This window comes from Oncorhynchus mykiss, chromosome 22, assembly GCF_057628025.1.
Source record: "Oncorhynchus mykiss isolate SJ-2025 chromosome 22, ASM5762802v1, whole genome shotgun sequence".
Taxonomy (NCBI): Eukaryota; Metazoa; Chordata; class Actinopteri; order Salmoniformes; family Salmonidae; genus Oncorhynchus; species Oncorhynchus mykiss.
This window is the reverse complement of record NC_143043.1, coordinates 22,891,630-22,919,210: the sequence shown is the minus strand read 5'-3', so window position 1 is coordinate 22,919,210 and position 27,581 is coordinate 22,891,630. Positions and strand designations below refer to the sequence as shown.

General features: G+C 40.5%; 1 protein-coding gene and 1 long non-coding RNA gene across 6 annotated transcripts in view; one reads left to right on the top strand and one right to left on the bottom strand.

The window, feature by feature from the left end:
* Positions 1-83: 83 nt before the first annotated feature.
* LOC149972829 (uncharacterized) lies at positions 84-27,493 on the bottom strand. The gene is made up of 2 exons (XR_016490571.1): positions 27,352-27,493; positions 84-1,093 (listed from the first exon to the last, which is right to left on the bottom strand). It is a non-coding gene; the product is annotated as an uncharacterized LOC149972829 (long non-coding RNA).
* Positions 26,548-27,581, top strand: part of hdac4 (histone deacetylase 4) — a 259,159-nt gene continuing 258,125 nt past the window's right edge. For 2 of the 5 annotated variants that reach the window (XM_090215730.1, XM_036958951.2), the window contains exon 1: positions 26,548-27,080. The gene's annotated coding sequence lies outside the window, so the exon portion shown is untranslated. The remainder of the gene's footprint in view (positions 27,081-27,581) is intronic. The other 3 variants (XM_036958952.2, XM_090215734.1, XM_090215733.1) reach the window with 3 other exon arrangements.

Genomic DNA, 27,581 nt, shown 5'->3' with positions numbered 1-27,581 from the left:
TATGAGAGGAAATCATTCCATCAGGCCATGAGAGACAAACATATGTATCCAATGGAAGTTCTTAGAGGGTACAATACTGAGTGTTATCATAGTAGAAATCCTTGTGATTTTATTGGATGTTTTAAAATATTTATTCATTTGCACATAGAAGACAAGTGGAAAGTAAAGCTAAGGTAGGCTAATGTGATTAGCATGAGGTTGTAAGTAACAAGAACATTTCCCAGAATATAGACATTTCTGATATGGGCAGAAAGCTTAAATTCTAACTAATCCAACTCACTGTCCAATTTACAGTAGCTATTACAGTGAAATAATACCACTCTATTGTTTGAGGAGCGTGCACAATTAACTTGAACATGTATTAATAAACCAATTAGGCACATCTGGGTAGTCTTAATAAAACATTTTGAACAGAAATACAATGGTTCATTGAATCAGTCTAAAACTTTACACATACACTGCTGCCATCTAGTGGCCAAAATCTTAACACGTTTTTTTCTTTGTATTATTTTTTACCAGATCTAATGTGTTATATTCTCCTACATTAATTTCACGTTTCCACAAACTTCAAAGTGTTTCCTTTCAAATGGCATCAAGACTATGCATATCCTTCAGGTCCTGAGTTAGATTTGGGTATGTCATTTTAGGGGAAAATTGGAGAAAAAGGGTCAGATCCTTATTAACCAAGGGAGGTCAAAAGCTTATCAAATCAAATGTATTTATATAGCCCTTCGTACATCAGCTGATATCTCAAAGTGCTGTACAGAAACCCAGCCTAAAACCCCAAACAGCAAGCAATGCAGGTGTAGAAGCACGGTGGCTAGGAAAAACTCCCTAGAAAGCCAAAACCTAGGAAGAAACCTAGAGAGGAACCAGGCTATGTGGGGTGGCCAGTCCTCTTCTGGCTGTGCAGGGTGGAGATTATAACAGAACATGGCCAAGATGTTCAAATGTTCATAAATGACCAGCATGGTCAAATAATAACAATCACAGGCAGAACAGTTGAAACTGGAGCAGCAGCACGGCCAGGTGGACTGGGGACAGCAAGTCATCATGCCCGGTAGTCCTGAGGCATGGTCCTAGGGCTCAGGTCCTCCGAGAGAGAGAAAGAAAGAGAGAATTAGAGAGAGCATACTTAAATTCACACAGGACACCGGATAGGACAGGAGAAGTACTCCAGATATAACAAACTGACCCTATCCCCCCGACACATAAACTACCGCAGCATAAATACTGGAGGCTGAGACAGGAGGGGTGAGGCCCTATCCGATGACATGCCCGGACAGGGCCAATCAGGAAGGATATAACCCCACCCACTTTGCCAAAGCACAGCCCCCACACCACTAGAGGGATATCTTCAACCACCAACTTACCATCCTGAGACAAGGCCGAGTATAGCCACCAAAGATCTCCGCCACGGCACAACCCAAGGGGGGGCGCCAACCCAGACAGGAAGATCACATCAGTGACTCAACCCACTCAAGTGACGCACCCCTCCTAGGGACGGTATGAAAGAGCCCTAGTAAGCCAGTGACTCAGCCCCTGTAATAGGGTTAGAGGCAGAGAATCCCAGTGGAAAGAGGGGAACCGGCCAGGCAGAGACAGCAAGGGCGGTTCGTTGCTCCAGAGCCTTTCTGTTCACCTTCACACTCCTGGGCCAGACTACACTCAATCATATGACCCACTGAAGAGATGAGTCTTCAGTAAAGACTTAAGGTTGAGACCGAGTTTGCGTCTCTCACATTGTTAGGCAGACCATTCCATAAAAATTGAGCTCTGTAGGAGAAAGCCCTGCCTCCAGCTGTTTGCTTAGAAATTCTAGGGAGGAGGCCTGCATTTTGTGACCGTAGCGTACGTGTAGGTATGTAATGAAAGCCCATGTAATGCTTTGTAGGTTAGCAGTAAAACCTTGAAATCAGCCCTTGCCTTGACAGGAAGCCAGTGTAGGGAGGCTAGCACTGGAGTAATATGATCAAATTTTTTGGTTCTAGTCAGGATTCTAGCAGCCGTATTTAGCACTAACTGAAGTTTATTTAGTGCTTTATCCGGGTAGCCGGAAAGTAGAGCATTGCAGTAGTCTAACCTAGAAGTGACAAAAGCATGGATTAATTTTTCTGCATCATTTTTGGACAGAAAGTTTGTGATTTTTGCAATGTTACGTAGATGGAAAAAAGCTGTCCTTGAAACAGTCTTGATATGTTCTTCAAAAGAGAGATCAGGGTCCAGAGTAACGCCGAGGTCCTTCACAGTTTTATTTGAGACGACTGTACAACCATTAAGATTAATTGTCAGATTCAACAGAAGATCTCTTTGTTTCTTGGGACCTAGAACAAGCATTTCTGTTTTGTTTAAAAGTAGAAAGTTTGCAGCCATCCACGTCCTTATGTCTGAAACACATGCTTCTAGCGAGGGCAATTTTGGGGCTTCACCATGTTTCATTGAAATGTACAGCTGTGTGTCACCCGCATAGCAGTGAAAGTTAACATTATGTTTTCGAATGACATCCCCAAGAGGTAAAATATATAGTGAAAACAATAGTGGTCCTAAAACGGAACCTTGAGGAACACCGAAATGTACAGTTGATTTGTCAGAGGACAAACCATTCACAGAGACAAACTGATATCTTTCTGACAGATAAGATCTAAACCAGGCCAGAGCTTGTCCATGTAGATCAATTTGGGTTTCCAATCTCTCCAAAATAATCTGGTGAAGCAGCACTAAGGTCTAGGAGCACGAGGACAGATGCAGAGCCTCGGTCTGATGCCATTAAAAGGTAATGTACCACCTTCACAAGTGCAGTCTCAGTGCTATGATGGGGTCTAAAACCACACAACAGATAGGGAGGTGTATACTGAAGTCGAACACGTTAGAGGGGTTCTTTGTTTAGATGGGAGTACAGAAGTCCCTGAGCGGTGTCTTATGGAGTGAAAACCAATTCACCCAATTTCTCTTGATAGCTTTTAGGATCGTGCCCCTGGGAACGTGATTTACACAAGCAACAGCTTCGATTTCACAAGGAGAAAAGGTTTCGGTGAGGAGGCAGCAAAGCAGGATAACATCTCCAGTTACCTGGTTTCACACAGTTGTACAACATGAAAGAAATAGCAAAAAAATTATATTTAGCTTTAGCTTTTCTAAACAGTCCAAAAGTGTGAAACAGAAATGTAGCATGAATAGTGAGTTTAAATGTAGTCTTCTAAGCATCTGGGAGGAATTAAGCTTGTAAATGTTAGAGTATTGTTGTGTCTGGTATCCCTAGCAACGTTGGATGTGGGAATCCAGGTTGGATAGAGTGGTGCTGTGTGTAAAGTTTTACAAGACTCATTAGTGGGGCACTGATTGAGCAGGGGAAGGGGGGGACCCTCACCCACAGCTTGAGTAAATGGATCAGATAGCTGGGGGGGATCTGTGGACAGGGCTGATGCCTTATCTAAGACCCTGCTTAGAACTACATGTAATATTAAAGTACGACGTGATTGGATCATTGCCACATTAGACACAATTGGATGGTGGAGGTAGACACCCCAAAGACGAATTGTGGTCTGGTTGTAATCATATCTTGCTGACCACCTCCGGAGGTAGACAAGGATACATTGAGTCTGTGTTTTTGGAAAGTGTAAATGCGTCAGGCTACCGAAAACAGTTTCCTTACACTTCAACCTCAAATTCTCAAACTTTCAACACTGTTCGAAGCACAACTTTTAAAGCCCTTATCCGTCCACAGGCTCTGTTACCCTCTGCTGAATTTGATTTCCAACTCACTTTGAGCAGAGAGATATTTTCAAAAAGGCGTGTGTCATTCAATTTGTTCTGATGACTGCAGCCCTGTTTAGCTCTCTCGCTACTTGATTGCTACACTAATGAACAGGCATCTCCTCTCCCTTGTGCTCTTCCTCCCCTTTATCTTCCAGTCCCTTTCACCTTCACTTGTCAGATTATTGCTGAAAAGATTAATTTGCCTATTTAACTGATTGTCCCTACACTCTCCAACCTGGCTTTGATTGACCTCTTGTAAAAAAGAAAAAAGAAAGATCTAATCCTTAGAGGCCCAGCAGACATTTGGAGTCCTACAACGCTTTACACGCTGCAAGAAATAATACAAATCTAGTAAAAAGACAAAACCATAACTACCGTAACTACCGTAACTTACCATAACTACCGTTGTTTACACTCACTAGCTATCAGCGTTGCGGTTGGCTCTTTGCTTGTCTGATATACAGTATTTATGACACTCATTATGAACAAGATTATCGCTGAGTCATCCATCAAACCCCATTCCCATGGTGCTATATTGTACACAACCTGTGATCCTTATCTGACAGATGCATTGTTTTCAGCTTGCAATTAGCACAAAGTGCTGTCTGGTTCTTTCTGGTGTGCCACTGCTCTTCCGGAAACTATTAATTAGTCCTCCGGCATGACAGGTGTCCCATCATTCCCCTTGCTAGGACCTTCCCCTCTTTTAATGAAAGCTGCATTATACTGGGGCAGGGTTTCACAAACTCTGTCTTGGGGCCCCCCCTGGGTGCACATTTAGGTTTTTGATCAGTTGGTTATTTGAATTAGCTGTGTAGTGCTAGGGGCAAAAACCAAAAGGTGCACCAAGGGGGGCCCCAAGACCGACTGTGCTAGGGTGTCTTCTTCTGTTAGAGAGAGGGTGCCAGGTCCAACCCTGTTTAAGGTGCCATCCACACACAAGAGAACAAGAGACTGATACCACCATTAGGTGTTACTTCAGATCTAAGGATATGCTGGCGAATGTGTACATTTTGTCTAGTTTCGCTGAAATCCTGAAATTGATCTTTGGGTAAGGGCCACAGGGTTGAAAACACAGCATTATTACTAAATGTGCTGGTGAAACATTGTTCTTTCAGTAAAAATACCAGCCACCACCAACTAATGTCCACTAGGGGCAACATGAGCACCTATTACCATCTAGTAGGCTTGCGGCGTGCCAAGGTTGTGTGGATGGGGATGGTGGATGGGCGTTTAAGCCTCAGGCTCCGAGGGTCGCAAGTTCAGGTTTCCCAGTGGTGTTATTGTTGTTTTAGACCTTTCCCGAACCTTAACCCTTAACTTAACGACTCAGAATTAATGACTAAACTTAAGTTAAACCCTTTCCCTAACCTTAACCATTCAGAATGAATGTGTAAAATGAAGTTCTAGTTTAACTTTTGTGGAGTTTGACTGGCAGCTTAGATACGGCACAACATGGTGTAATTAAAACATCAAGCCATGGTGTAATTCTGTGATAGCTAAGATACGGCACCACATCGCATAATTAAAACATCAAGCCATGGTGTAATTCTGTTGCTGCAGTTACGCCACAAATTTGTGTTTTATTTGGAGATTGGGTGGAACCATACGTGTACACACTTTGGGCTGTCTCTGAGCTCATAATATGACTTGATCAGGGTGAAAAATAGATATTTATCTATCCACTGCTACTGAAGTGGTAAACAAAAGGCTTTTTATGGGGAGAAGTTCAAGAGATTAGATTTTAAGGCAATTGATCTCACAAAGATGGATAATTGGTGGAGAATCAAATTATTCCAGCTAAGCTAATGCCCAATTTCTTTGCTTAATTTCACTTAGCAATGTACGCGAGCCTGAAAGGGTTATTTATACCCTCTCCTTGTTAGGTTACAGCGTGAGCATATCTAATAACACTCTAATAACATGGTGAAAGACAACACCAACCTTTAAGAGTCTGTATTTCACAGCACAAAGCATCACTCTCACTCTGTTTTTCATGATGACTCCTTACAAGTTGTAATGCAAAACGGACATCGTCATTCCCCTATTTCAGTTTTATTAATGAATCCTATTTTAGTTCAATTCAAACAACAGGGTGGAGGTGAAGAAGATAGCCATCTTGGCATTAGGGGCCTGATGACCTGGGGGAGTGATGGGAGAGAGGCAAGCCAGGGTGGAGTTCAGGGTGGGGTGGAAGAGGCAATGATAACTTAGATATCTGGTCTTCTTCTTAAAGCGAAGAAAGTTAGAAGACATCTTTATTCAAGCATGGCGATCATTCCTACAAGATGTCTAGGTATTTGAACCTTTGAAAAACAGTGATTTCCGGAAACCTCATTAAATGGAAACTTGCTATGATTTAATCACATGCCGGATTTGAGGACGGGACGATTTTGCGCTCCACAGCTGAATATGTAAATTAGATAATTCTAATTGGAAGTGAGCGACTGGTAGATTAACTCTTGCTCCCAGATCATTATTGATGGGGAGCACTGCTGTCTTCCTAAACTCTGCCTGAATGTTTAATATCTCAGGACTTCTGGTCATCATAAAATTGGAAATATGCATATTAAAGTCTTTGTTCAGAAAAATGTGATTTTAAAAGCTGTTTTTAGCTACGCAACTGTAAAATGAAGGTTGAGAACCCTTGGCATTTCTTACCACTGTGGTAGGTGTTAAACTTACTTTTTCTGAAGTAGTGCTAAATTAATGTTGCGGTTTAACAGTTTAATAAATACAATGCACACATTCAGAATGCTGCATTTTGAGTGCAAAAGTACATCAAATTTGAAATGGAGTATGGTTGTATTACATGCATCTGCACTATTTCATCGTACAATAAAAGGTTTTAAAATAGATGCTGTCATATATACTGGGAGTAACACACATTTTGTTTTATGTTGTTGAATAGAAGCACAGAGGATTGTTGTTTTGGTGAAATATCCCTTTATATGCCCTCAGTTTCCACAGAGTTGTGTAAAAGCCATTGTGGCCTTCCAAAGTGTTCATATCAGGATTTGTAGTCGGCAGTCGGTCTGGCGCTCAACAGAATTTGATTCAGATGATAGGTGATTACATATGATCTAGGACCCGTTTGGTGTTGTCAATCTAGATGTACATGATTGAAAAATCACGTCACTCAAAAACCTAAGTGCCAGCACGTCTGTGCTATTGACAAAGCCTATGCATTTGTTACTTATAGACTTTTACAGCGGATGCCTTGAACACACACACATCTTGGTAACAAAACTAGTGCACTGACTGTTGTGGTTAATTTAGGGGGTTTAAATGCCCAGCCGTCGTTATGTAAGAGATGATAATCCTACGTTACCATGGAGACGGCGCTCCCAACTGACTTGGCGTTCGCTGCGAGGAAGGTACAATTCTAAGCCCTCACTCACTCTACAAAAGCCCTCTTCCTGGTCCTGCCAGGAAGCGTTGGTGTCATCGACAGTGGATTAGAAGGGTATTGTGGCTATTGCCTGTGTGTGTGGCATAGCAAGGCTTTCGTGGTACTTTGGCTCGGTTGGCTGTGCGCTCACATGTTTCTGTCTCTTTCAATGTTCCCGAAGGACGCGTTCTGGGCTTCTGAGTGAGCTCACCTCGTCAATGCACACAGAATGTTTTTTTCACCACATAACAGGCATAGAATGGACCGTATCGCTCCATTAAGCTTTCTTGTAGGTGTGCAGAACCAGAGAGCATAAGATTTACCCTGACGTAAAAAGGGTTTATATGCTGTTGTCCGAAGCAAAAACAACCTCGCACCTTTTGAAAAGCGTACTCCTCTTTCAGTACAATCTTATTAGTTAAGCCAAACGTTATGAAAACACTTGACAACCATGTGAAACTACATGTCCACAGCTGTAAATCGAGTACGCCTGGATAAGCTCCACTACGTCCCAGGAATTGAGAGGCTGTGCAGTTGAGCACAGTAACAATATGGGGCATGTGGTGTTTCATTAACACCCTGGGATAGTGACAGACACGTGTGCATGTGTATGTGGGCAGAAAATAGAATAGAATAGATACTTTATTGGCCATTTTGTGAGGAACAGAATACTAACACATGGTAAGCCGGAGCAGCACCCGAGAAGGGAGCAGTTTAGGGGTTAACTCACGAAGCAATGTCTTTTTTTGGTCCTGTCTGACCAAATCGGAACCAGTCATAGACGTCAATGTTTCACAACTTTGGACAGAACAGTACAGCACAGGACAGTCAGGGATAAAAGTAGATAAAAAAAAAATCCCGGTACCAGACCTCCTACTGTATGTGGTTGGGGCGAATCATAGAATTCCATATAGAATCCCTATTAATTCAATAGGATCTCTGTGGGCCTAGTCGTAAAGATTCCTCATTGGATTTTTCAAAGGGCTCCTTTACTAGGCTACCTGTCACGTCCGTCGTAAGGAGGAGACCAAGGTGCAGCGTGGTATGCGTACATTCTACTTTATTAAACGAATGAACACTGAACAAAATAACAAAACGAACCGTGACACTAATATGATAGGGCAGACAGGCAACTAAACATAGAACAAGAACCCACAAATACCCTAGGCAAAATGGCTACCTAAATATGGTCCCCAATCAGAGACAACGATAAACAGCTGCCTCTGATTGGGAACCAATTCAGGCCACCATAGACATACAATAAACCATAGATTTACAAAACCCCTAGATATACAAAACCCCTAGATATACAAAACCCCTAGACAAGTCTAAACTAACATACTCACCCTAGTCACACCCCGACTTACCCAAAATAATAAAGAAAACAGAGATAACTAAGGTCAGGGCGTGACACTACCTGAGCACATTCATCCACTCACAACATATTTCCAGGCCGTTTTCAATTACAAGGGTCCAAAAAAGATCAATAGCAAAATCATAAAATACAGTGTTACAAGTACACAGCACATGAAGATGATAGGAACATTTTAATAACTTGAAAATTGTGTTTTGTCCTGATTGACCAAAAATAACCCGCAAGGCCACATCTATCCCCTGGTGGTGCAGAGGGTTAATGATCTGGCTGCAGATCCGAAGAGTGCAGGTTAAATCCCTCATGTTTCTTAAAAAAAACAAACTGAAATTGTAACTCAGTGCCTTCAGAAAGTATTCATACCCCTTGACTTATTACACATTTTGTTGTGTTTCAGCCTGATTTCAAAATGGATGAAATATATTTTTTTGTCACCCATTAACACACAATACTCTATAATGACAAAGTGAAAATGTTTTTAGAAATGTTTGCAAAACGATTGAAAATGAAATACAGATATATCTCATTTACATAAGTATTCACACCCCGGGGTCAAAACATGTTAGAATAACCTCTGGCAGCGATTGTAGCTGTGATTCTTTCTGGCTAAGTCTCTAAGAGCTTTGGACACCTGGATTGTACAATAGTTGCACATTATACTTTTACAATTTTTTCAAGCTCTGTCAAGTTGGCTGTTGACCATTGCCAGACAGCCATGCTAGACAGCCAAGTCTTGCCATAGATTTTCAAGACGATTTAAGCCCAAACAGTAACTAGTTCAATCAGGAATAGTCAATGTTGTCTTGGTAAGCAACTCCAGTGTGTATTTGGACTTGTGTTTTAGGTTATTGTCCTGCTGAAAGGTGAATTTGTCTTCCAGTGTCTGTTGGAAAGCAGACTGATCTAGGTTTTCCTCTAGGGTTTTGCCTGTGCTTTTCTCTAATCCGTTTCTTTTTATTCTAAAAAACTCCCTAGTTCTTGCCGATGACAAGCATACCCATAACATGATGCAGCCACCACCATGCTTGAAATATGAAGAGTTATACTCTGTGATGTGTTGTGTTGGATTTGCCCCAAACATAACACTTTGTATTCCAGACATAAGGTAAAGATAATTTCTTTGATAATGTTTTGCAGTTATACTTTAGTGCCTTTTTGCAAACAGGATGCATGTTTTGGAATATTTGTATTCTCTATAGGCTTCCTTCTTTTTTCTTGTAATTTAGGTTAGTATTGTGGAGTAACTACAATGTTGTTGATCCATCCTCAATTTTCTTCAATCACAGCCATTAAACTCTGTAACTGTTTTAAAGTCATTGGCCTCATGGTGAAATCCCCAAGCGGTTTCCTTCCTCTCTGGCAACTGAGTTAGGAAGGACACCTGTATCTTTGTGTTGACTGCAGCCAACTTGAATCTACACCATCCAAAGTGTAATTAATAACTTCACCATTCTCACAGGGATATTCAATGCCTGCTTTTTTTTATACCAATCTACCAATAGCTTCCCTGCGAGGCATTGGAAAACCTCCCTGGTCTTTGTGGTTGAATCTGTGTTTGAAATGCCCTGCTCGACTGAGGGACCTTACAGATAATTGTATGTGTGGAATACAGAGATGAGGTAGTCATTTAAAAATCATCTTATTGATGTTAAACACTATTATTGCACACAGAGGGAGTCCATGCAACATACTATGTGACTTGTTAAGCTACGTTTTACTCCTGAACTTATTTAGGCGTGCCATAACAAAGGGGTTGAATACTTATTGACTCAAGACATTTCAGCTTACATTTTTTATTAATGTGTAACATTTCTAAAAACATAACTAGACTATGACATTACGGAGTATTCTGTTTGGGCCATTGAGAAAAATTATTGTTATAATCCATTTTAAATTCAGGCTGTAACACAACAAAATGTGGAAAGGTCAAGGGGTGGGAATACTTTCTGAAGGCAGTGTATCACTGTTATCAAAACTTAAGTATTTAGTCCCATATTTCTTGCAAGCAATGACCACATCAAGTTTGTGACTCGTACAAACCCGTTAGACGCATTTGCAATTTGTTTTGGTTTTGTTTCCGGCTATGTTTTGCCCAATAGTAACTAAACGGTGAATTTTCTTTCAAAGTGAAAAGATGTTTCTGAACTCTTCTAAAGGAATCTGGATAATACCATGATTAAGAAAAATCATGAATGAATCATGAATAATTATGAGTGAGATACCGTTCAGAGGCAAACAAAAATATTCCTCTCAACATTACCATTAACAGGGGAGGTTTGCATTTTATATTTTTATTTGTGATTTTTGAAGGGTGATGATCATCATTCATGAGTCATTCATGAATAGCCATACTCATGGTAGCATCAACATTAATGTAAAAGTGTTCAGAAACATCTTCTATTCTTATTTACAATCAAATGTACTCCAAAATGATACAATTCATTCTTCACAATTCAGTTCCTATTGGGCGAAACACAGCCAAAACACAGCCAAAACACAGCCAAAACACAGCCAAAACAAAGTGCAAATGCATAGAGTTCCGAGCTTGATGCAATTATTGCGTGGTAGGAAACTTTTGACTACTTCAATACACTGAATTTGTCCAAATACTTATGACTTCTTCAGAAAGGGGAACTAGATGCATAAAGTACTTTAATTTCTAACCGGTAAAACAGATATGTATGTGTCACGTTCTGACCTTTATTTCCTTTGTTTTGTCGTTATTTAGTATGGTCAGGGCGTGAGTTGGGGTGGGCAGTCTATGTTTGTTTTTCTATGATTTTGGGATTTCTATGTTTCGGCCTAGTATGGTTCTCAATCAGAGGCAGGTGTCGTTGTCTCTGATTGAGAATCATACTTAGGTAGCCTGGGTTTCACTGTTTGTTTGTGGGTGATTGTCTATGTTAGTTGCTTGTGTCAGCACAGTTCTTATGATAGCTTCACGGTCGTTATTTGTTTATTGTTTTTGTACAGTTTACTTCGTGTTTTTTGTCATCTATTAAATGATGCATTCACACCACGCTGCGCTTTGGTCCGCTTCTTACAACGATCGTGACAGTATGATGTTGAGGGAGAGGTTGTTCTCTTAGAACCACACTACCAGATCACTGACCAAGTCTTCCCTGTAGGCTGTCTCATTGTCACTGGTGATCAGGCCTACCACGTTGTGTCTTCAGCAAACTTGATGATGGTGTTGGAGTCGTGAATGGCCATGCAGTAGTGGATGGACAGGGAGTACAGGAGGGGACTTAGCACACACTCCTGTGGTGCTGCAGTTTTGAGGGTCAGCATGTCAGAGGTAATGTTGCCTACCCTCAAATAAAAAGTGACACTGTAGACGCCTCATATGAAACATTTAATCTCAAATCGAAAATGCTGGAGTAGAGCCAATTAAATAAATAAAAAATGCTTTACTGTCCAAATACAGTGCCTTGCGAAAGTATTCGGCCCCCTTGAACTTTGCGACCTTTTGCCACATTTCAGGCTTCAAACATAAAGATATAAAACTTTATTTTTTTGTGAAGAATCAACAACAAGTGGGACACAATCATGAAGTGGAACGACATTTATTGGATATTTCAAACTTTTTTAACAAATCCAAAACTGAAAAATTGGGCGTGCAAAATTATTCAGCCCCTTTACTTTCAGTGCAGCAAACTCTCTCCAGAAGTTCAGTGAGGATCTCTAAATGATCCAATGTTGACCTAAATGACTAATGATGATAAATACAATCCACCTGTGTGTAATCAAGTCTCCATATCAATGCACCTGCACTGTGATAGTCTCAGAGGTCCGTTAAAAGCGCAGAGAGCATCATGAAGAACAAGGAACACACCAGGCAGGTCCGAGATACTGTTGTGAAGAAGTTTAAAGCCTGATTTGGATACAAAAAGATTTCCCAAGCTTTAAACATCCCAAGGAGCACTGTGCAAGCGATAATATTGAAATGGAAGGAGTATCAGACCACTGCAAATCTACCAAGACCTGGCCGTCCCTCTAAACTTTCAGCTCATACAAGGAGAAGACTGATCAGAGATGCAGCCAAGAGGCCCATGATCACTCATCAATCAGTCGTATATTGCACAAATCTGGCCTTTATGGAAGAGTGGCAAGAAGAAAGCCATTTCTTAAAGATATCCATAAAAAGTGTTGTTTAAAGTTTGCCACAAGCCACCTGGGAGACACACCAAACATGTGGAAGAAGGTGCTCTGGTCAGATGAAACCAAAATGGAACTTTTTGGCAACAATGCAAAACGTTATGTTTGGCGTAAAAGCAACACAGCTGAACACACCATCCCCACTGTCAAACATGGTGGTGGCAGCATCTTGGTTTGGGCCTGCTTTTCTTCAGCAGGAACAGGGAAGATGGTTAAAATTGATGGGAAGATGGATGGAGCCAAATACAGGACCATTCTGGAAGAAAACCTGATGGAGTCTGCAAAAGACCCGAGACTGGGACGGAGATTTGTCTTCCAACAAGACAATGATCCAAAACATAAAGCAAAATCTACAATGGAATGGTTCAAAAATAAACATATCCAGGTGTTAGAATGGTCAAGTCAAAGTCCAGACCTGAATCCAATCGAGAATCTGTGGAAAGAACTGAAAACTGCTGTTCACAAATGCTCTCCATCCAACCTCACTGAGCTCGAGCTGTTTTGCAAGGAGGAATGGGAAAAAATTTCAGTCTCTCGATGTGCAAAACTGATAGAGACATACCCCAAGCGACTCACATACATAATCGCAGCAAAAGGTGGCGCTACAAAGTATTAACTTAAGGGGGCTGAATAATTTTGCACGCCCAATTTTTCTGTTTTTGATTTGTTAAAAAAGTTTGAAATATCCAATAAATGTCGTTCCACTTCATGATTGTGTCCCACTTGTTGTTGATTCTTCACAAAAAAATACAGTTTTATATCTTTATGTTTGAAGTCTGAAATGTGGCAAAAGGTCGCAAAGTTCAAGGGGGCCGAATACTTTCGCAAGGCACTGTACATATGGAGGGGAGTATATTTGTAGGCCTTGGGATGATCAAAACTATTACAGGGTTTATTTGAAGTAAAATCAAGGCTATAATAGGTGGACTATGTTAGATTTAGTAGCATAGGGGAAGCTAAGTGGCAATGGCGGCAACATCAGCGACCGGCTATTCCTCCTCCACAATGTAAGGTGCTGTAAGTGGATAAGCGGGATTAATGACATGTATACCACAACTTGGCAGCCAAGCCTGTTAAGCACAGCCAAGCAGGCAGAGTAGCAGTAGTGGGTTCAGCAGTGTGAAAGCTCCCACTATGCCACTATGGCACCCTTTTCAAAAATCTCGAAGCCACAGGCTTCCTGGCACTCTCTCTGTCTCTATGCCTGCCTCCCTGCTGCATCTTCTTATTTTAATCAAATGCTATCAATCTGATTTACTGCCGGCATTCCTTTAGATGTGTCAGTTAGCATGAGCCAAGCTCGTAATTAGCCAACATGTTCAAAGCAGAGAGGTACAAACAGACAACAAACGAAAGAACAGGGACAAAAAGTGGCTTACAAGTCAATACTAAAACACTGGAACACCATTCAAAGGAGGGACTCGCGGCAAATCCAGGGGTTGCGAATCTGTATATGAATGAATAGAATACAAGAAGATACAGCTTTTGTGCTTCTTTTGAACAGAGTGGTTGTACCATATTAGTGCTCTGTATATTCACCCCTCTAGCCTTGAGGCAAGCAGACAGAAAGGTGCTGTTCAAGCCTCGTGCAAGTGTAAAAAATGGGAACGCAACTGGCAACTAGAGGGCTGCTGGTCTCTGATCCCATGTACCATCTCTTGCTGTTGTGCCCTTAAGAAAGGCACTTCCCAGTAAACAAAATCACGTTTAAAAATACATATTTTCCAGACTTTGAAGTTAGGTTCGTTTTAGGTTCAGAATGAAAGTTCTGAAGACGTCTTTTCCAGACGTTTAAAATGCATATTTTCCGGACGTTGAAAATACATCCTTTCCGGATGCTGAAATCAGGTGCATTTTCGGTTCCGAATTAAAGTTGTAAATATGTATTTTTCGGACATTGAATTCAGGTACATTTTCAGTTCTGAATGAAAGTTGAAAAGACATAATTCACAGACATTTACAAACATTCGTAGATTAGGGTCTAATGAATTTATTTCAATTGACTGATTTCCTTATATGAATTCAGTAAAATCGTAGAAATGTTTGCATGTTGGGTTTATATTTTTGTTCAGTATACATTACCATGACAGTCCAGCATCAGTTGATAGAACATTTCAAAATACCATGGAAATGATTGCATCACAATACCAGGCAGCCATTGCGAGTGAACCCATGAGTTTACCAGTCAAATTGCCAGGGTTAGAGCTTAGAAGTCCGTTCTATTTATCCCATTTCTATCATTTCTAATCCCAAGTGAGGTTGACACTGAAAGTAATCAGAATTGTTCTGGTCTGCAACACCACGCAGCCAGTGGCATACTGCAGTTTCGCGGGGCACCCCACAAGGTCTGAGCAAGGGCCCCCCACCCCCAGTTTTTTTGGGTAAATAGCTAACTTTCTTCAATTCTACACATTTTGTCATGGAGCAAAGAGATAAATGTGCAGTTTTATAGATAATCTCATGCTATTTTACACATTTTGCCATGAGGCTAAGAGAAAATGTGGCTGTTTTAAAGCTAATTTCCTGTAATTCTACACATATTGTTATGGGGCATCGAGAAAAATGTGCAGTTTTATAGCTAATCTCATGTTATTCTATACATTTTTCCATGGTGCAGTGTTCCCAGCATGATCTATTCCAGTTAGATTTTCAGCATTGTTTGTTTCAATATCTGTGTTTTTGTACATTGATTGATGAACTAATCAATTAATTTATGTTATGTTACATAAAGATAAATAACATATATTTTCTAAACTAATCCAATTTGTTTGTTGGAATCATTGCACCCATTACTGAAATGGTTGTTTCAGTTTAGGTGGTTTATTAGTGGAGAGAGAGGCAAAGGCGAGAGCCCTATCTCTGCCGAAAATCTGTCCATGATAAGAAGATCCTTAATTTTAATTATGTGGGAAGTTATTTTATGGGGGGGCAATGAGAAAGTGTTGAATTTAGTCAAGATAAACATGAACTGCTATTTTGATACATGACACTTATTTGATCAAATAGTTCCGTAATGCTTAGGTTGTTACGAGTGTAATGATATACATGAAAGTGTGAAATTTGAGTCTATGCATAATCATGAGGCTAGCATAGCATCTAACTTTCCATTGAACTTTCCCTCATCGAATATTTAAACAAATATTTCAATAACGAGATGTATACACCAATCCAAAGAGATGAATAGGGGGAGCTTGACAGCCTGCTGTTCCGCTCTGTGGACAATGAATCCCATTGTTAGTGCGGAGAAATAAGTACTGTATCTCGTCTTATACCCATATCTCTGTTGGTGTTCAATTGCAGTGAGGTAGCCAAAATGTAAATAAAATCAAAGCATTAAACCATTCTTGGAACAAGAATTGTATGGGACAATGTCCAAATATTTGGTGAAAAGAAAATGGAGTCCCCGCTGAAAAAGTTTGATTTCCACTGGTTAGGGAAGTCTTACTTATTCATCTTTCTGACCTTGGTAGTTATTCTGAATGCAGATTGTGGGAATCCACTCTGTCTGGATTCCAATAGGAATTAAACATTGCTTTGCAAGCCAACATAATGTGATATGATGCTAGTTTTGCTTTAGCTTATGCTGGTCACCAGTGTCCAAAACACAGTGAAGTCTGGTCACTAACGAAAACACAAACGAAGGCAGGTCCCCAGCGAAACACGAGGGCTGGTCGGCCAGCAGAACCAGCTAGACCATGCTGGTCAGACCAGTTTGACAAGAATCTGACCAGCATGGACCAGCTTGCAATGTACCGTATGCTAGTCTACATCCGCAGGGTTTGGATAGTGTTAGTGGATGGGAGGCCTTTGTGGCATAGTATCCCTGGTATAGAAAGCAGAAGCCTTGCAGGGAAATAATAAATAATAATAATATTTTCCTCCGACTGAGAACAAAATAGGGCTCACTTCCAGATCTCAACACACCTCCATTCCCTTCAGTGACATCCATCTCCGTATCCATCCAACCATCCATCCATTGCCAGAAGCAGAGAAGCTTGATGTTTAATGCTGTGCTCGGTTCTCCTTTGCTTCACTGAGAGTGTAATATCATCACGGTGATGTGCATTCACTGAGCAATCCACTGAAGAATTAGCTGGTTTCTTCATGAACAAAACTGAGTCCTTTCCATTATTTTGGGAGGGAAATGAATGTGTTATCTCTTGACTTACAATGCAGGAAATTGTCTTGCCAAACAGTTTAGTGGACATTATCCTGTGAGTGGATGAGACTGCTATAGTGTGGTGTACATAGTGCTTTTTTTGTAAATGCTTTGTTTATTTGTAGCTCGAGAGGAAGAGCTAGTGATATAAGATAATTTTATTTTTGAAGAGGAAATGTTCGGGAAGTATGGCTCAAATACTCAAACAATGCCATGTGATTGGTAAACAGCCTGCTGTACCAGTGACATGATTTGTTTATGCAACTGTTTTCTAATTGATCATTTGAATTAATAACTAAACAGAGCTATGAAAACTTTGGTCAATGCCGTAATGTTTGTGAAATTGCTCATAAAAATGATATCTGCACAAATGTGTGCTGCTCACACTTGAGGCCCAGTGTGAATGGAAAAGGCTGGTGGAGCCATCGACCCAGAGTTTTCCTCTTAGCAATCAGAGTAGTTTAAAATCGTCATTTATAATTTGTCAGTAGTGATGTAAAAATATATGAATGTAGATGTCGATGGCTCCACCTGCCTTTTCCACAATGTGCTGGAAATAATGGTGCTATAGGCTCTTTGTTGAGTACAGCTCCCATCTGATGCTGTAGAGTTAGTCCATCCAGTAATGGTATCGCTTATTCAAATACTTCTGCTGCATTAGGCAAAAAGGCATTTTCATGTGTAATCATGCAGATGCAGGTAATTTGCAAACATATGAACCAGAAATCTAAATTTCTTCTATAGTAAATATCGAAATGATGGTGTGTTGACAGAACCTCTCATTATTCATAACACTACTATTTAACTTGGATGATTGTGCATCATTCCTGGCAGTCTTCCCGTCTTTGAACGCAAAGAGTGTGTGTGTGTGTGTGCAAGTATGTGTGTGTGAGCGTGCGTGCGTGCGTGCGTGCGTTTCTGCGTGCGTGTGTTTCTGCGTGCATACTTATGCGTTTCCCCACCACATTAAAATGCATTGGCTTTCTATGGGATTATGACATGCAGTGAACAAATTCCAAATCTGCTTTTAACTTGTGCTTTTTGTTAATCCACGCCAATATGTCATTTTTTGAGTGGTGAAGCAAATCGTAAGATAACGACTAACGTCAATGACCCCGACGACAAAGAGGAATGGGTTCATTAGTAGAAACTGCTTCTAGCCACTGTCATTATTATTTTTGACTGCACTGTTATTGATTATTACTGTCATTATTGCCAGTGCAGCCATATATAAACTCAGTACTTGGCAAGCAGCCAAATGACTAACACAATTTCAACAAATGTATTGTAATGGTTTATGACACAATTTCAACAAATGTATTAAAATGGTTTATGACACAAAATAAACTATCTATAAATGAATAACGGTTCATAAACTACTTATACACACATTGATAAATTATTTTTAAGTAGGTCTACCTTAATGTAAATATGTCATGACTTCAAGATGATTGGCTCCTTAAGTAGGAGCAGATCCTGAAAGTCTTTATCAAATCAATATTCTTGCTATTGATACAATTGCCATGTTCCCAACACAATCAGAATAGCTACTTCGTATTGGGAATTGTAAAAGTGGACCCACCTCAGCTTAATAGGCCATTTTAAAAAGCCATATAATAGCCTCAGGGTTGGGGAGTAACTGATTGCATGTAATCTGATTACAAAAAAAACAACTAATCAGTTACGCTACCAGCAAAAATATTTTAATCAGATTACATATACTTTTGAAAAAATAGATTCCTTTTAAATTCAGAAAGGATGTTTGCGAAAAAATATACATAATGACACCTTCAATTTAGCATTGAAAAAACACGGAAGTTTAAGTTTGTTCCACCTGAGCGAATCTGACCACAAGTCAGAGAGCACTATGATGATGACCATCTTTTCATTCGTTTTTTTTGTCTAGCCAACATAGTGTCACTCACACTAAAAGATGTGGCACAGACGGGGTCACCGTACAACAGTGGTGGGCAAACTTTTTGGCCGAGGGCCACATTGGGATTTTGAAATTCAACGGAGGGACGCATTTTTTGGGGGACCAATTGTTTGTCAAAATCCATTTGCGGGGGCCTCCCGAGTGGTACAGCGGTCAAAGGCACTGCATTGCAGTGCTTGAGGCATCCCTACAGACCCGGGTTCGATCCCAGGCTGTGTCACAGCTGGCCAATGAGGCAGCGCACAATTGGCCCAGCGTCGTCCGGGTTAGGAAAGGGTTTGGCAGGCCAAGATTTCCTTGTCCCATTGCGCTCTAGCGACTCCTGTGGCGGGATGGGCGCATGCACCCTGACACGGCCACAAGGTGTATGGTGCTTCCTCTGACATATTGGTGCGGCTGGCTTCCGGGTTAAGCGGGCATTGTGTCAAGAAGCAGTTTGGCTTGGCAAGATTCTTCACTTCACTCTGTGCAGGGTTGGGGTACAAGTAAAGGATTACAAAAGTGGTAACTGTAATCCGTTACGTTACCAGCAAAAATATTGTTTTCAGATTACAGATACTTTTGATTACTTTGAGGAATACTTTTAAATTCAGAAAGGATGTTCGCGAATAAAAATCTTTGACACTTCTCTGTTTTCTCAATGACATTCAAATCAGCATTGAAAAAAGACTGAAGGTTAAGTTTGTTCCACCTGAGTAAGTCCAACCACTATTATGACACACCAAATGTGAATCACAGGATAAGAGAAGGAATAGGCTTTGTAGGCTACAGTCCAAGCTATGTCTTCCAATGGTGTGACTGCTGTCGGCATCCAAAGATTATCCAACTTGAATAAACACTTGGAGGTAAGGATGACAGCAGTGGTGTAGTCTACGGCGATACGGATATCACTTATTATTGATATCTACATAGAGCATTGATGTGAATCACACTGCTGCTCTCTCATTTAGCTATTTGCGCCTTAAACCATGCCCAAACCGGACACGCATCCGCCATCGTGTACAAATGTATTTTGTCCCTCCACACCAAACGCGATCACGATACGCAGCTTGAATTCTCAAAACAAACTCCGAACCAATTATATTAATATGGGGACAGGTCGAAAAGCATTAAACATTTATAGCAATTTAGCTAGCTAGCTTGTAGTTGCTAGCTAATTTGTCCTATTTAGGTAGTTGGCTTGCTGTTGCTAGCTAATTTGTCCTGGGATATAAACATTGAGTTGTTATTTTACCTGAAATGCACAAGGTCCTCTACTCAGAAAATGAATCCACACATAAAACGGGCAACCGAATCATTTATAGTCATCTCTCCTCCTTCCAGGCTTCTTTTTCTTCTTTGGACTTTATATGGCGATTGGCAACAAACTTTCATAATAAGGTGCATTACCACAACCGACCTCAGTTCATCTTTCAATCACCCACATGGGTATATGATTCTAAAAACCAATGAGGAGATGGGAGACTTACAGCGCGTTCGGCTTCACAAATAGAATCAACTTATATTTTAGTGCCTGGCAACGCAGATGCTCGTTGGCGAGCGCGAGCAGTGTGGGTGCAATGGTTGAATGACATGTATGTGTACATTTATTTTTGTAACGTTCGCGGACACGACGCGACTGGTGTGGTCAGCATGTTACGGATTGTGGTTATTGTGGATGGCTGTTCACAAATCTAAATGTGTATTTGAACCCAATAATAGTTTAATTCAAAAGGTTTAAGCTGCCTATCAATCATTGTTTTTGAAACCAATGGACAGCCAGTGAAAAATGCACTCTTGCAACAGCTGCATAGTGCGGATCCCAGCCTATGGAATAAAAGTGGGGCTTTATTGCTCAATTGAATTCATGCTGATAAAAATAACAATCCATAGGCGGACACATGCTCAAACTCGCTCACTTTTGATAGACTCGATTCTTCAAAGTAGCCACCCTTTGCCTTGATGACAGCTTTGCACACTCTCTCATCCAACTTCATGAGGTAGTCACCTGGAATGCATTTCCATTAATTAACAGGCGTGCTTTGTTAAAAGTAAAAATATTTCAAGAACTTTTTAAGTTTCTTCAAGTGCATTAAAAAAAACCATCATGCGCTAAGATGAAACTGGTTCTCATGAGGACCGCCACAGGAAAGGAAGACCCTGAGTTACCTCTGCTGCAGAGGATAAGTACATTAGAGTTACCAGCCTTAGAAATTGCAGCCCAAATAAATGCTTCACAGAGATCAAGTAACAGACACATATCAACATCAACTGTTCAGAGTAGAGGTCGACCGATTAATCGGAATGGCCGATTAATTAGGGCCGATTTCAAGTTTTCATGACAATCGGAAATCTGTATTTTCGGACACCGATAATACATATTTTTTTTACACCATTATTTAACTAGGCAAGTCAGTTAAGAACACATTCTTGCCTTCAATGACGGCCTAGGAACGGTGGGTTAACTGCCTTGTTCAGGGGCAGAACGACAGATTTTTACCTTGTCAGCTCGGGGATTCAATCTTGCAACCTTACGGTTAACTAGTCCAACGCTCTAACCACCTGCCTTACATTGCACTCCACGGGGAGCCTGCCTGTTACGCGAATGCAGTAAGAAGCCAAGGGAGGTTGCTAGCTAGCATTAAACTTATCTTATAAAAAACAATCAATCAATCAATCATAATCACAAGGTTGATGATATGACTTATTTATCTATCGTGTCCTGCGTCGCATATAATCGATGCGGTCAAATTGTGTCACTTCTCTTGCATTCATTGCACACAGAGTCAGGGTATAGTGGGCAAAAAAGTATTTAGTCAGCCACCAATTGTGCAAGTTCTCCCAACTTCTTGTGACTCCCCATCCCGGATCCGGGAGCGTAATCATCGCCTTACACTAATTAGCATAACGCAACTGACAAAAATATCCCTAGAAAATATTCCTATTCATGAAAATCACAAATGAAATATATTGAGACACAGCTTAGCCTTTTGTTAATCACCCTGTCATCTCAGATTTTCAAAATATGCTTTACAGCCAAAGCTAGACAAGCATTTGTGTAAGTTTATCGATAGCCTAGCATAGCATTATGCCTTGCTAGCAGCAGGCAACCTTGTCACAAATCAGAAAAGCAATCAAATTAAATCGTTTACCTTTGATGAACTTCGGATGTTTTCACTCACGAGACTCCCAGGTAGATAGCCAAAGTTAATTTTTTCCCAGAAGATTATTTTTGTAGGTGAAATAGCTCCGTTTGTTCTTCACGTTTGGCTGAGAAAAATATTCAAAATTAGCTCCATAATATCGACAGAAACATGGCAAACGTTGTTTATAATCAATCCTCAAGGTGTTTTTCTAATATCTATTCGATAATATATCCGTCGGGACAATTGGTTTTTCAGTAGGACCGATTGGAGTAATGGCTACCTCTGTAATTTACGCGATAATCTCTCTCGGAGCCACCATGTGACCACTTACGCAATGTGGCCGCCTACGGCTATTCTTCAACATAAATGCGTAAAACTATGTCACCATGCTGTAGACACCTTGGGGAATACGTAGAAAGCGTAAGCTCATTGATGGCACATTCACAGCTCGATAGGGACTCATTGGAACCTAGCGCTTTCAAAACCTGGGGCACTTCCGGATTGGATTTTTCTCAGGCTTTCGCCTGCAACATCAGTTCTGTTATACTCACAGACAATATCTTTACAGTTTTGGAAACGTTAGAGTGTTTTCTATCCAAAGCTCAATTATATGCATATTCTAGCATCTTGTCCTGACAAAATATCCCGTTTAGAACGGGAACGTTTTTTTCTCCAAAAATGAAAATATTGCCCCTAGAGTCGCAACAGCAAGATTTCTGGCTCTCACAGACCTGTAACTTCTTCTTTAAGAGGCTCCTCTGTCCTCCACTCGTTACCTGTATTAATGGCACCTGTTTGAACTTATCAGTCTGACTGAGCAATGGTAGGCACCAGCAGGCTCGTAAGCATTCATTCAAACAGCACTTTTGTGCGTTTTGCCAGCAGCTCTTCGCAATGCTTCAAGCATTGCGTTGTTTATGACTTCAAGCCTATCAACTCCCAAGATTAGGCTGGTGTAACCAATATGAAATGGCTAGCTAGTTAGCGGGGTGCGCGCTAATAGCGTTTCAAACGTCACTCGCTCTGAGACTTGGATTAGTTGTTCCCCTTGCTCTGCATGGGTAACGCAGCTTCGAGGGTGGCTGTTGTCGATGTGTTCCTGGTTCGAGCCCAGGTAGGAGCGAGGAGAGGGACAGAAGATATACTGTTACACTGGCAATACTAAAGTGCCTATGAGAACATCCAATAGTCAAAGATATATAAAATACAAATGGTATAGAGATAAATAGTCCTATAATTCCTATAATAACTACAACCTAAAACTTCTTACCTAGGAATATTGAAGACTCATGTTAAAAGGAACTACCAGCTTTCATATGTTCTCATGTTCTGAGCAAGGAACTTAAACGGTCGCTTTCTTACATGGCACATATTGCACTTTTACTTTCTTTTCCAACACTTTGTTTTTGCATTATTTAAACCATATTGAACATGTTTCATTATTTATTTGAGGCTAAATTGATTTTATTGATGTATTATATTAAGTTAAAATAAGTGGTCATTCAGTGTTGTTGTAATTGTCATTATTACAAATATTTTTTTTTTCAAATCAGTATCGGCTTTTTTGGTCCTCCAATAATCGGTATCTGCGTTGGAAAATCATAATCGGTCAGCCTCTAGTTCAGCGGAGACTGCGTAAATCAGCCCTTCATGTTCGAATTGCTGCAAAGAAACCACTACTAAAGGACACCAATAAGAAGAGACTCGCTTGGGCCAAGAAACACGAGCAATGCACACTACACCAGTGGAAATCTGTTCTTTAGTCTGATGAGTCCAAATTTTATATTTTTAGTTCCAACCGCCGTGTCTTTGTGAGACACAGAGTAGGTGAACGGATGATCTCTGCATGTATGGTTCCCACCGTGAAGCATGGAGGAGGAGGTGTGATAGTGTGGGGGTGCTTTTCTGGTTACACTGTCTGTGATTTACTTAGAATTTAAGGCACACTTAACCAGCATGTCTACCACAGCATTCTGCAGCAATATGCCATCCCATCTGGTTTGTGTTTAGTGGGACTACAATTCGTTTTTTAAAAGGACAATCACCCAAAACACACCTCCAGGCTGTGTAAGGGCTATTTGTCCAAGAAGGAGAGTGATGGAGTGCTGCATCAGATGACCTGGCCTCCACAATCACCCAACCTCAACCCAATTGAGATGGTTTGGGATGAGTTGGACCGCAGATTGAAGGAAAAGCAGCCAACAAGTGCTCAGCATATGTGGGAACTCCTTCAAGACCGTTGGAAAAGCATTCCTCATGAAGCTGTTTGAGAGAATGCCAAGAGTGTGCCAAGCTGTCATCAAGGCAAAGGGTGGCTACTTTGAAGAATCTAAAATCTAAAATAAATGTAGATTTGTTTAACACTTTTTTGGTTACTACATATGTTATTTCATAGTTTTGATGTCTTCACTATTATTACAAAATGTAGAAAATAGCAAAAGTAAAGGAAAACCCTTGAATTAATAGATGTCCAAACCTTTGACTGATACTGTTCATATATTTTGGTCTCTTGAGTGGGGCAGCGATCTAAGGCACTGCATCTCAGTGCTAGAGGCGTCACTACAGACCCTGGTTCGATTCCAGGCTACATCACAACCGGCCGTGATTGGGAGTCCCATAGGGCGGTGCACAATTGGCCCAGCGTCATTCGGATTTGGGTTTGGCTGGGGTAGGCCGTCATTGTAATTAAGCATTTGTTCTTAACTGACTTGCGTAGTCAAATTAAGGTTCAATATATACACTACCATTCAAAAGTTTGGGGTTACTTAGAGATGTCCTTGTTTTCTGGTTAGAGACAGTTTGCGCTGTTCTGTGAAGGGTACACAGCATTGTACGAGATCTTCAGTTTCTTGGCAATTTGTCGCATGGAAGAGCCTTCATTTCTTAGAACAAGACGAGTTTCAGAAGAAAGTTATTTGTTTCTGGCCATTTTGATCCTGGAATCGAACCCACAAATACTGATACTCCAGATACTCAACTAGTCTAAAGAAGGCCAGTTTTATTGCTTCTTTAATCAGAACAACATTTTTCAGCTGTGAAGGGTTTTCTAATGATCAATTAGCCTTTTAAAATGATAAACTAGGATTAGCTAACACAACGTGCCATTGGAACACAGGAGTGATGGTTGCTGATAATGGGCCTCTGTACGCCTATGTAGATATTCCATAAAAAAACCAGCTACAATAGCAGTTTCCAGCTACAATAGTCATTTACAACATTAACAATGTCTACACTGTATTTCTGATCAATTGGATGTTATTTTAATGGACAAAACAATGGCTTTTCTTTCAAAAACAAGGACATTTCTAAAATGACACCGATCTTTTGAACGGTAATGTATATCTAGTGATTCTTGAAAAATGTAACTTATAAATGCCTCATGAGCTAAGTTCCACTGCTCATGAGCTAAGTTCAATAACTCATGAGCTAAGTTCAACTGTCACACTCCATGAGAACATTGTAAATGTAAACAAACACTGTATAGCCTCATAACATTGTTAAAACAATAATTTTGATATCGTGGATGGTCAGTCCTTGCATCCATAGCTCTGTCTAGTAATACGAGAGTGGTTACATTTCTCCAGGCCCATCCCTCAGCTTTTTACCAAAACAGAGGCGGGGCAAATGTTTAGTTATTATTTCATTTGTGGATTTGCCCTATAAACAGATGCATATTATCAAGACATCAAAGTGTCACCAACAAAAAGGTAAACAATAGGCCTAAAGCAAATGCAGAATATGGCATTCATTTTTGACATGTAAATAGCACTTTTCAATAGTGCTCAAAGCATGCCATGAGCGCAGCATTTTTTTCAACTCAAATCAACGAGCCTAACCAGTACTCCATGACAACAAAATCATAAACAACAGACTAGGGCTGACGAATCAGTCCTTAGTTTTGGGGTTATGCTCAGGTAAAACAATTTGGCTAATCTATACTTCCATATTTCCATGTCCTATTCTTGAAGATCAAGGGGTTTAAACATTGATTGGAATGACTGGAATTCTGATAGACTTTGTTTTTAATGTAAATATATAATCAAATCAAATCATATGTAGTAGAAAGCAATGGGTTAGACGAAGCCTACATAATCAACCCATGAAGTAAAATGTAACATCCATATATGGCCAGCTATGTAAACTTTAATTACATTTTTTTATCCTGAAATAGATGTCATTCAATTGGTAACATACATTTGTGTCTTCTTCTAACGCCTCTTAAGGGGAAAGTAATCAGATTACGTTACTGATTTTGGGTAATCCAAAAGTTACATTACTGATTACAATTTTGGACAGGTAACTAGTAACTAACGGATTACATTTAGAACGTAACCTGCCCAACCCTGGACGCTGTCTCGCGAAAACAATGATGTGATTAAATGTAATTTAGCTACGAGCTGTGGCTCAAAGCAGCCTCATAAACGTTTTCAGTCAGACATTCACAATTGCCATACAGAATGGAAATACTGTATCTAGCCAACATTTTGAATTGAATTACATTGCTTGCTTGTGAACGTCAGAGCTGTAACAATTTGACACTTTGGCAAAGCACAAACGCATACTAGTAGTGCATACTCTAGTAGTTGTCCCTAGACATCGCTCCTTCTCCAAACAACTTCGTCATCTCGCTGGCTTCTCTTGCGAGCTCTCATTGGCTATTGGTGATCACCCTCATATTGCATCTCTCGAACGGCTCACATTAAACTCGCTCACGGACCAGCGTCCCGAGTAGGCAACGAAATTAGGAATTTGTCGTGTAGTGTATCCATGTTTTTTGAGGGGATAGTAATTGGAAGTCATTTGGGTAATCCCAAAAAATGACGTTACTAATTACAATGTTGGACAGGTAACTAGTAACTGTTACAGATTACACTCCGAAAGCAAGCTACCCAACCCTGAACAGCATTCTGTGGCAACATGAAGTTACTCCAGTGTCAAACAAGCCGACCAACATCATTCGGTGAACCCGCCTCCTAAGGAAATGCAAGAGAGCGCGACCACTGAGGTATAGCGCACGACACGTGATTTATTGGCTAGTCAAAATCCAGTATGGCGGAATCTGTGAATGACTCTCACTGGCGTTTTCTCCAACGGGTCCTAAATTCTACCTGTTCGATAGAGTCGGGCTGCTGCATACGGAGCCTGGATAGAAATCACAACATTCAAGGAGGGCGTTTGTTCAGGTAGCTTTCTTTTACACAAACACGACAATCTGATACAGCAGTTGTGAGATTGGACAATTTAAACCATGTTTGCTTGATTTGATATAATTTGCAACTCTATACTGAGGTGAAGTTGTTATCGCGGTCTATTTCTTGGTAGCTATGGTTTTGACTTTCTTTTTCAAATCAAGTATCGCCTAGTTACATATCTTTGGAAAGTGGTGGGTGTGTAGCATCATAATGTCAGATAACATCTTAATGTCATAATGTATTTCATGAGGAGCTACTTTACCTACACGGGCGATATTTTGAAGCAATACAGTGATCTCCGTGGTCCAATACTCAAATCGGATAAACATGTAACGTTAGTCCTGTAAGATTCCACGAACACAACAACTGTTACATACATCACTTGAGCTCCCCAGTGTGTAACTAGTTGAAATAATATCATTGGGTTATCGCTGATTATGCAAGTTACAAATTGACACTATTGCGCTTTACTTTTATGTGATTTAAAAAAAA